The sequence below is a fragment of the Pseudorasbora parva genome, chromosome 7 (genome assembly GCF_024679245.1).
Source record: "Pseudorasbora parva isolate DD20220531a chromosome 7, ASM2467924v1, whole genome shotgun sequence".
Lineage (NCBI taxonomy): Eukaryota > Metazoa > Chordata > Actinopteri > Cypriniformes > Gobionidae > Pseudorasbora > Pseudorasbora parva.
The window spans coordinates 38,451,634-38,463,214 of NC_090178.1; positions in this window are offsets into that span (position 1 = coordinate 38,451,634).

The following is an 11,581-nucleotide window of genomic DNA, read 5'->3' on the forward strand; positions in this document are numbered from 1 at the left end:
GGCCGGTAGAGATGGTAATGGATCAAATTTCCAATCATTTGAGATAAGCAAACCAGTACCCCCACCCCTCCCAATAGGCAGAGGAGTGTGTGAAAAAGTTAAATTGGTTAAGAGGGCTGCAGGAGTGGCTGTGTCCTCTGGTTGGATCCAGGTCTCAGTTAGGGCCATGAGGCTGAGCTGAGAATGAGTCCCAATAGATGAAATAAAGTCTGCTTTGTTCACAGCAGACTGGCCATTCCAGAGACCAATTGGAATAGAGAGTAAAGTAGCAGAGGATATTAGGATATAGCGCAAATTATTAGGATTGCGGCGTCTCGTGCGTACAGAGTGTGATTTATGAGTGCTAGTAGTAATAGTTGAGATTTGAAAGCACATGGTGAATACAGATCAGAGAAAAGGCCAGATAGGAAACCAAAGACAAATAATGAAAAGAAAGATGATACTCAAGAGCCTTGCCGGGGTCCTTGCTCGGGAGGAGTTGCACAGGGAAGAGTTGAAGTCTTTACACTCGTTGGTCTTGCACAGGGAAGAGTTGGAGTCTTTCCACTCGTTGGTCTTGCACAGGGAAGAGTTGAAGTCTTTACACTCATTGGTCTTCACACAAGGAGGGCTTCACACTGCCGCTACCGCGGACTATCACGCTATTTATACTCACCTGAATATGGTTATTGAAGCAGCTGGGAATGCCCCCAACAAACTCACTCCCAACGTGGCAATGACCAAACAAATGCTAACTCAACAAATGCTAACTCCCACACACACCGCGAGAATACACCAAAACTAATAATACACACCACTGCACTACACAGACACACTTATCCAACAACAAATGAACAAACAATCAAATGAGAAAAGTTACAAACACTTACAGAGTAGTTGTCTATCAGTCAATCAATGCTTCACCTCTAGCCAAATGTTACAAACACACACGAGGCTTTTAATACCTCGCTGGCCACGCCCCCAACAAACTCACTCCCAACGTGGCAATGACCAAACAAATGCTAACTCAACAAATGCTAACTCCCACACACACCGCGAGAATACACCAAAACTAATAATACACACCACTGCACTACACAGACTAGCAGAACTACTACACAGACTACTACAGAAACTAGCTTCGGAGAGCCTGAAGTAAGTGATCACGGGCATGCAGGGAGTATGGCAGGGTGGCGCAGCGTCTCGTTCCCTCTTCAGGGAACTAAGGTTACATATGTAACCGAGACGTTCCCTATCAGGGAACTCGGGCTGCATCAAAATGCTGTGAAAATGCTTATACCCACATTGCCATAGGAACAAGTGATCATATATGTAAAACCTCAGCGCACACGACTAAAACAACACCTGTGCCCCAACCGTAGAGCCTACGTCAAGTTCGTAAATTCTGACAAAGGTAAACGGCGAGGACCAGCCTGCCGCATTACAAACATCCTGGAGCGAAACTCCCAACAACAATGCTTTAGAAGCAGCCATACCCCTGGTAGAATGGGCCCAGACAGCCAAGGGAGACAGCTGTCCGACCGCCTCATAAGCAAGCGAGATTGCCTCGACCACCCACTTGCTCATTCTCTGCTTGGATACCGGAGCATCCCTCTTAGGTGCTCCAAAACAGACAAACAGCTGGTCAGTCTTTCTCCACAGGGCAGCTCTGTGGACATAGGCATCTGTCGCCCTAACTGGGCAAAGCAGATTAAGCTTCTCTTAGTCTGACGTCACGAAGGGAGGAGGACAGAAGGACTGTAGAGTGATAGGACCCCTAGGGCTAGTAGGAACCTTAGGGATGTAACCCGGTCTAGAATAAAGAAAAGCCTTCACCATCCCAGGTGCGAATTCCAAACACGAGGGCCCCACCAAGAGGGACTGAATGTCTCCGATTCTTTTAAGAGACATAATACACAAAAGGAAGATAGTTTTTAGTCTCGAAAATTTGTCTGACACCTCCTCTATAGGCTCAAAAGGTGCCACAGATAAGCCCTGGGACACAGTTGCCATGTCCCAGGCCTGGACCCTCGAGTGTACTACCGGACTCAGCCTTAAGGTACCACAAAGGAAACAAGTAACTAATGGGTGTCTCCCCAAAGAAACCCCATCCAAAGGAGTGTGGAAAGCAGCTAAGCCCACCACGTACAACTTTATTGTGGAGGGGGTCAACCCTGCCGAGAACCTCTCCAGCAGGAACTCCAGCACTGTACCAACCGGGCAGTTAACTGGGTCTAACTGGCGATCTCTGCACCAAGCAGAGAACAATCTCCACTTTAGTGCATACAATTTCCTCGTGGATGGAGCTCTGGAGTGAAGAATGGTCTCAACGACCTCAGCCGAGAGACCTGCCTCTATGAGCTGGGCCCCCTCAGAGGCCAAGCCCAAAGTTTCCATAACTCCGGACAGGGATGAAGGAACACCCCGCCCTCTGTTCGGAATCTCCATCAAAGAACCTTCCAGGAGGGATATCAGGTTGAAAACCATACTCTGGTCGGCCAGTACGGAGCCACTAACAACAGACGGACGTGTCCCAGCGCACCCTCTCCAGAACTCCCGGAAGCGTACAGGGGCAGCCTCGGCCACTCCTGTACCATGGCATCCAGCCCCAGTGGGAGAGAACCACTGAGGGCAGTGAGATTTCTCTGCCGAAGCAAACAGATCTATCTCTGCTCTTCCATACTTTTTCCACAGGAGCTCCACCACCTCGGGGTGGAGCCTCCATTCCCCGGTCCTCGGCCCCTGCCTCGACAATTTGTCTGCTTCATGGTTTAGGACCCCGGGATGTAAACTGCCCTGATAGAACACAGTTTCCCTTGGGCCCACAGGGGGCGAGACCTCAGACCCCCCTGATGATTTATATAGGCGACCACCGATGTATTGTCTGACCTGACCAACACCTGATGGCCCCTGAGGTCTGGCAGGAAGTGTTTCAAAGCCAGAAACACAGCCAGCATCTCCAGCTGATTTATGTGCCATGAACGCTGATGTTCCTGCCATAGACCTTGGGACGAGTGACCACTCATGGTCGCCCCCCAACCTGTGAGAGATGCATCTGTCGTTAGCGTGACGTGACGAACATGAGCTCCTAACACAGATCCCTGGGACAGAGGATCTTTCCACATGACCAAAACACGAAGGCACCGCCGCGTGACTCTGATCATGCAAAGCGGGTTCCCCCTCGGGAAGAACCGCTTGGTTCTGAGCCACCACTGCAATGGCCTCATGTTCAGCAGGCCAAAAGGTATCACGTTAGACGCAGCTACCATGAGGCCTAACAGTTTCTGGAACTGTTTGACAGTGAGCAATCAATCTAGCTTTGGTTCTTTCGCCATCAATAGGATCGACGTTATGCGTGTTGACGATAATTGTGCCCGCATAATTATCGAATCCCATACCACGCCTAGAAAAGGGGTCCTCTGAGCCGGCGAAAGCACACTTTTCTTTGCGTTTAGCCTCAACCCCAACCTCATCATATGTGCGAGGACAACATCTTGATGCTGAACCGCCATCTGCTCTGAATGAGCCAAAATCAACCAATCTTCAATGTAGTTGAGTATGCGGATGCCCTGCAGGCACAATGGTGCCAGAGCTGAATCCACACACTTCGTGAAGGTGTGGGGTGACAGTGCTAGACCGAAGGGAAGTACTCAATATTGGTATGCCTCTCCCCTGAAGGCAAACCTCAGGAACTTCCTGTGATGTGGAAGAATGGAAACATGGAAATAGGCGTCTTTGAGATCTATAGTGGCAAACCAGTCAGACCTGATCTATGACACGATCTGTCTGAGTGTAAGCATCTTGAACTTGAGCTTCGCTACAGAACGGTTTAACAGACGCAGATCTAATATCGGGCACAACCCTCCATCCTTCTTTGGTACAATGAAGTAACGGCTGTAAAACCCAGCCGTAAAACTCCCTGCTGGGAGGAGGAACCCTCTCTATAGCCCCCTTTCGAAGAAGAGTCTCTACTTCTTGTCCCATAACCAGAGCCTGCTCCGGGCCCACCTCTGTGGGTAGGACACATCTGAAAGGAGGTGGCCGCCTTCTGAACTGAATCGCGTACCCCCTTCCCACTATCTGCAGGACCCAACGAGATATATTCGATAGACGTTTCCATTCGTCTAGAAAATCTACTAAGGGAACCAGCCTCTCGAGGCTGGCCTCTGGTGTACTTTGAATAGCAAGTGCAGTGCCCTCAAGCGGCAAACTGGCAGGGAACGACTGACCTGACTGCTCGATTGCCCTCCGAGGAGGGGGCAGACCCCCCTCGGGTGGCCCGCGGAGACCATCTGCGCCCCGGCATTGCGGCGGAGTTAGCAGCATGGCCCCCTGAGGGCACCGAAGGAGGTTCCCAGGGGTTACCAGGAGGAGGTTACCAGGGATGTGCACAGGGGGGTTGCTTAGGCTTGGGCAACTGCCCATATGCCCTTCTCGACTCACATTGCCCTTCCGAGGTGGAAAAAAAAATCGTACAATGGATGCAGAATTTCACGTAGGCCTAGATACAAAAAAAATAAAATAAATAATAATAATAATTTTAAAAAATCGCAAAGCATCATTCACTTCCAAATTCGGGTACCCATCCTAAATAGAAAGTCAAGCAATTGCTTGGGGCCCCAGGCCAGCTCGGGGCCCCAAGACAACGACAGGTTAAGAATAAAATGCAACGACAAACTGCTTGAGCGCCCCTTTGATAGTCAATGCAGTAAAGTGCAATGACACTGTTATCGGAATCCCCCTCAAGGGGGCCCTCTCAGTCGTCGCTGACAGCAGCCACCCTACCACGCGATCTCTGCTGCCGGCAAAATACAAAATCTCCTCGGCAATCATGAAGCGGAATTATGCTTTAGGAAGCCAGAAAAGAAAAAAGAGAAAAAACAAGATAGTAGTTAAGTGATAAATTACACTATATAAAATAGCTCTATTTGTACAAAAATGGTGTAATTTTGCAGCAGGTAGGCTAGCAAAAATATGTTTATGTTAGCTACCTGCCTGACGGCAAATGCTGCTTGTAACGAACAGTTAGTGCATTTTTTTTTCCGAACGAACGGAATATGATTACATACTGTAATATGTTTTTTAACGGGATAAGGAAGACGCAGATCTGTTCCAGAATAACTGTTTTATCGTATTTAATGACATAACATTGCTATAGCGTTTTGATGAAAGTGGCATAGCGTTGCTATACTAACATAAATAACCTGAAATTATTATAAACATTATTTAACCAGAAAGAGGCAGAGGAACATGCTTTTTTTTCATAGCTTATCTTAATGTGCTAGTGTCAGGATATATGGTAATAACAGTTTATGCAAATTTGACATTAGTTTTATAAGTTACCAGTGGATCTTGAACAGTTACTTTATTCTGTGTGGCAATTTTTACACTGTTGCATTTTGAAGTACAGTATCAGGACAACCCACATGTTTTACTGGTACTGTTTATTAACTATTTAACAAGGTATTATAGTCATCTGTTGCAACTTTATAATAACCATCCAGATAATTTACAAACCAACTAGTAACCCTTAAAGTGTTAGGAATATTTGGTCTGTCTGTCTATGTAATGTTTATAGATGTTTTAAAAATGGTTTCTTAACGTTTTACAAACATTTTTTAATCATTACCCGTTTATCTGTAGAAGATTAGCCATGTCCATTTTGCTTGGGCCGCCCTGGCTGAGCCTGCATGAGCGGCACTAAGGAGATTGTCATGGTTGTCGGGTGAGACTTAATGTTATTGGAAAGGTATAACAAACGGACGATCATCATCATCAAGTTTTATGAAATGAAATCTTCATAAATCCACTTTTTCTATCTGGACACAGAGCATAATAAACATGCAACTTGTTCATTATCATTACCTGTGAAACTGTTGATGGCAGTTAAAATAATATTGTTTTTTTTTTAGACTATTGATATTGACTGGTTTGAGTTCTTTTATTGGTATAGACAAGGGAAATGGCCTCAAACGCACCATAATACAGGAAATCACATCGGTTGGGGGGGGGGTGCCCTTTTTTGAGGTCAGAGCAACTGCCCCTCAAAAATCCTGTGCACGTCCCTGGTGATCACCCTCACCGTCCTGACCCGTCTGGCGTCAGGACTTCTTTGACGAGGCCTTCTTGGCGATAATGACCTCAGATCAGCCCTACCCCTCGAAGACCTCGCCTGTGAGCGCCACCCCGCCTCCCAGTCTCTCTGGGGAGGAGCACGGGCAGCAACCCTCTGCCTCTGCTGCGCCCGGTGTGTGGAGCTAGTACTCGGCTTGGGCTGCTGTGATGCGATGCGGCTGAAGGTGAGAGATGGCTCACGAGTGTCTCTTCAACCTTAGGCATCGCCCCATAACCATACTGTTTCAGCCCTAGTATATACATTGCTATACATTGATGTTTGCTGGCTGAACACATGATATGATGCTGTTTTTTTCTAGGACCTAGACACCTCAGTTTGAAGGTCTGGAAAATACGGCAGGCCCCGACGTTGAGGTTCTGCTGCATGGGACAGTAAAAAGCGCTCATCTAATTTGCTCTTTCTGTGATGAGGCTCTAAACTTTCAACTGGCCAGTGAAAGTTTAACCTGTGATTTAACCTGTTCACCGCCCTCGTGAGCACCTCAACGAGCTCCTCAACCGCAGGTGACTGAAGTGGTGAATCTTCAGTTGCGATGCTCTCAACGTCCACCTCCTCAGAGCTGGACAGTTGGAGCACCGGTGCCCCGCCCTGGGAGGAAGAAACCGCAGGGCGGGCTTCCAAACCCCGAGACGAGGCACTGGATCTCACTGGTGAAGGCTGAGATAAGGCTGGGCCTGTCTCAAACCCCTCTGTGAGATCTATTTGCCAACCCCACAACTGAAGCCGTCACTCTGCCTCGGCAGCAGCGGGACCAGAGCCGCGGGGAATGTGAGCCAAGGCACCCTCCTCAAAGAGTGCCCGGCGGGAGCGCAGCGTTCTTAATGGAAGCCGCTCACAATGCTCGCAAAGCAGCCCCCTCGAGAGCCCCTGCACTCCCAAATAGACAACGCACATAGACTGTGTATCCCCACCCGTGATGAAACAAGGGCAGGGATGAATACATCTAGTGAATTGCAGTTCACTCGCCATTTTTTTCTTTATTTTTTCTTTTATGTTATATATTTAACAAAGGTGGAAAACTCCTGCCTAGGACAGACAAAAACACCAAATATGACAGACAGATTCACACAGATCGCTTACTGTAGGCACAGAAGCTAGTTTCTGTTTGTGTTCGCGGGTGCTTTATAGTTTCTATAGCCTATTAAATTCCGTCTTCTGATTGGATGGAATTCGATTCGAATGGACGATTCGATACGCGCTTAATGACGCAATCGCGCAGAGGCGTTCTCACAGCGTTTAGACGCAGCTCGAGTTCCCTGATAGGGAACTGTTTTTCAGAATCTTTACACAGATGATTGACAGCTGCAGTGCACGCTGCTCCAGCAATTGCAAAGGGGGCTTTCTTTGATTGCTTTCTTTATAGAATTGAATCATTGTTAAATAATCTCATCCTACTAAGAAATATAATGTAAGTTGACGTTTAGTCACTGGTTTGATTTATTGAAACACAGACAAAGATCTGACTGTACATGAATTGCCTTACTATTGAGCCCAGGCACTGCACACTATTTTATAATCCTCAATGGCATGTTTATTGCTTGGTAGCATGATCTGGTTTAACACCAGGCCCATGTTACATGCGCAAAGTGTTGGGCGGGGCTAAACAGGCAGTGATGAAGTAGGTATTTATCTTCTTCTACAGAGGCGGTGTTTAACCACACTCTGACGTCACATTCTGAGATTGATCGTTTGTTGGGCCTGGTTTCAATAAAATCTTTTGTTTGACTAACAAGGAAGATTTCAGCTCTGAAACTGACAGTATATTATTATATCAGTATGAACTTTTATTTATCAAAAGCTGAATGAAAAGTTGATTTCACAATTCATGACCCCTTTAAATAGTGGTCTATTTAGTGGTATAGGGGGCAATTTCATACACTGCCAGGGATATAACCCAAACAGAGCAGAGCATATTTATCCAACTGAACAGTGTGACAAAATACAACATATTGTTTCTAAACTTAAAGGGTTAGTTCACCCAAAAATGACATTAATGTAATTAATGACCAGTGTTGGTCAAGTTACTTGGAAATAGTAATTAGTTACTGATTACTTCTCCAAGAAAGTAATCTAGTTACTTTACTGATTACTTATTTTCAAAAGTAATTAGTTACTTAACTAGTTACTTTACTAAGTTATTTTCAAAAACATGATGCACGACCTGAATACGACCTAGCAAGACCTAGGGATGGGTATCGTTAAGGTTTTAATGGTATTGCTACTCTTACCGATATTGCTTATCGATCTGGTACTTTAACGGTATCCTTATTAGTTATTTTTGTTAGACTTCATTATAATAAAAATAAAAATTAAGAAAATTATTAAAATTCCTTTATAATCTGAACATGTAAAATATCTATAGCAAAAAAAACAGCAATGTTTAAACAAAACAAATATAAAACATCTCACCCGTGCATTTTTACATGCATTTTTTATTTATATATACATACGATAAGAACAAGAAACAAATTCACAGTACAAATAAATAGATTAATGCTTTTTAAAGCTGCGAGTATCTTTCTCTTCACCTTTTGTGGTTTGATTCACATTAATGACACTATGGTCAGCCAGGGTTTATTAGATGCAGCCCCTTTAAGACCGAATAGATCTTACAATCCGCTTGTAAAGTCGTGACGTGAGGAACGCCGTTTCTGGGTCCAAGCCTCAACTCGTTTCACTTGAGAATACCATCGACGCCTGTTTATGAGCGCTATTTTTTTCATATTAAACATCAAACATTTAAAAAAGTTAAACATTTTAAATAGTTACAGTCTACACAACAGTCTCTATGGTGACAGCGTTACAGACATTAATATTTTAACGATTTATACAAGATGAATCACTGTCTGGTCATCTGGAATCTTGGTATGGAGAAAAAGGTTATTATTATAGCTTTTTTGTAGTATTACGAATTATTTTGTAGTATGAACAGTCTCAGACTGGAAGAAAATTGTTGAACATTTACACCTATTTTCTGCACATTCCACCATATTTTAATGTAATAAAGAAAGTATTTCTTCTTTTAAATTATATTTCCAACTCAGGCTCATTGGAAATACGTTACTCTGCCTATATTATTGCAACACCCTAATTATGTACCTCCAGGTACGTTTACCTACACTTTTTGGGTGAAACGTCCACCGGAGGCGCTAAGTGGTAATATTTTTTCTCCATTCACAGACTGATCTCATGAAATGGCGTATGTATGACACGCCAATTCGTATGCCATTTGGCGTGCTATGAAGACGCATAATCGCTTTTTAGCGTGTTTATCAATGCCGTTTCATTCTATCTGTGTGTGTTCTGTTCGCAAAGGAGCCCGATCATCATTTCAGCGACTAAAACATTAAGATCAACTCTGTTCTTCACATGAAGATATCATATGACTTCAAAAGACTTGGAATGCAACATGAGTTGATACTTTTATACAGTTTTTTGGTCAGTTTTTGCAATAAATACATGTGACTGTACATTTATTTGCCTGTTAAGTGTTTTATATTGTTGAGAGTGGGTAGGTTTAGGGTAGGAGTGGAGTTAGTTACTCCAAAATATAAAATTATGCTATAAATAGTCATTCTGTGAGATCAGTCTTGGTGTCATGTTGTGCATCTGGAATGGAGAAAAAAATATTACCACTTAGCGCCTCCGGTGGAGGCTTCATCCAAAAAGTGTAGGTAAACGTACCTGGAGGTACATAATTAGGGTGTTGCAAAAATGTAGGCAGAGTAACGAATTTCCAATTAGCCTGGGTTGCATATTTCTCCATATTCCAGCATATATTTTTTTATAATTCGATGCGAGCAGCATTCACCTGCCTCAGCTTATCAAAAATGCCTTTTTTTCTGTGGTGGTAATAGTAGGCTAAATGTTTAAACTACCATTGAGATGCTTGAAGTATTTTATTATAGGCAAGACAAGTCAAGAGTTGATTTGAGAGGCTAAATTGATTAAAAATGGTTAACTCACTGGCAGCCGCTCAAAAAAATTTCATTTAAATTGAACAAGCAAAAAATGCTCTAAACATTTTTCTAAATTAACTTAATAAATAAACGAAACGAAATATAACAAATTTTACATTAAAAACAAAACTGAACTATTTTTAATGGCTGCTATTTAAATGTCATAAAAAAACATTCCTGTGCTTTCAGAAAATAGGTGCTTGCTCACATTCCATAGGTGCTTGCTCAGATTTGAATTTATATACAATTATTCGCTGTATATAAAAGTTTTATTCCCGCGCAGTGTACAGCGGACGCTGATGTTTTTGTCACCTTTAACCAAGTCAAGCTCAAAGTAGTTATGGTACTTCAAAGCATTAAACACTGCTTGGTCTTCTCTCTCCCGCGCTCCATGTTGTCTTCACGCAGTGCTCATATGCCCTTCTCACTCACGAGATAATGTCACCGTTAACGCAGTAACGCAGTTTGCTTACGGGAAAGTCACAGTAATCTAATTACTGTTTTTGCAATTTGAATCCCTTACTTTACTCGTTACTTGAAAAAAGTAATCGGATTACAGTAACGCGTTACTTCTAACGTGTTACTGCCCATCAGTTAATGACTCACCCTAATGTTGTTCCACACCCTTAAGACCTCCGTTCATCTTCGGAACACAGTTTAAGATATTTTATATTTTAGTCCCAGGGTCTATGCACACTTTACTGTCCATGTCCAGAAAGGTAATAAAAACATCATCAAAGTAGTCCATTGTTGTGGGATGTGTCTTTAAGTGTTTAGATTAGGACTGCTCAGTACGTGTGTGAATGACAGTGAGCACATGCTCGTGTGGGAGGAGGGCGCGCCCCCCTGTGTGAGTCCCCGCGGAGCAGTGGATGAGTGTGGTGCGAGAGTACTGTGCGGGTGGTCCGTGGTCCGGTGGTCCCAATGCCGGTGGATCGTGTTCCGGTGGTCCCGATGCCGGTGGATCGTGTTCAGGTGGTCCCAGTGCTGGCGGATCGTGTTCCGGTGGTCCCAGTGCCGGCGGATCGTGTTCCGGTGGTCCCAGTGCCGGCGGATCGTATGCCGATGGATCGTTTTCCAGTGGTCCCGATGGCAGTGGTCCCAGTACTGGTGGATCGTATTCTGGTGGCCCCAGTGCCGGTGGACACTGCTGGACCGGAGAAGTTTACCTGGCGCCCTGCCCTCCCTGCGTCGCCCCGGCGCCCTGCCCTCCCTGCGTCGCCCCGGCGCCCTGCTCTCCCTGCGCCGCACCGGCGCCCTGCTCTGCCTGCGCCGCTGAAGCGCCCTGCTCTGCCTGCGCCACTCCGGCGCCCTGCTCTGCCTGCGCCGCTCCGGTGCCCTGCTCTGACCGCGCCACTCCGGCGCCCTGCCCTGACCGCGCCACTCCGGCGCCCTGCCCTGCCTGCGCAGAACCGGCACCCTGCTCTGACCACGCCGCCCTGGCCGCCTGAACTTGTGGGCCACCATGGCCTCCTGAAAGTTTTGTTTTCCCCATTCCTCCCTTGTT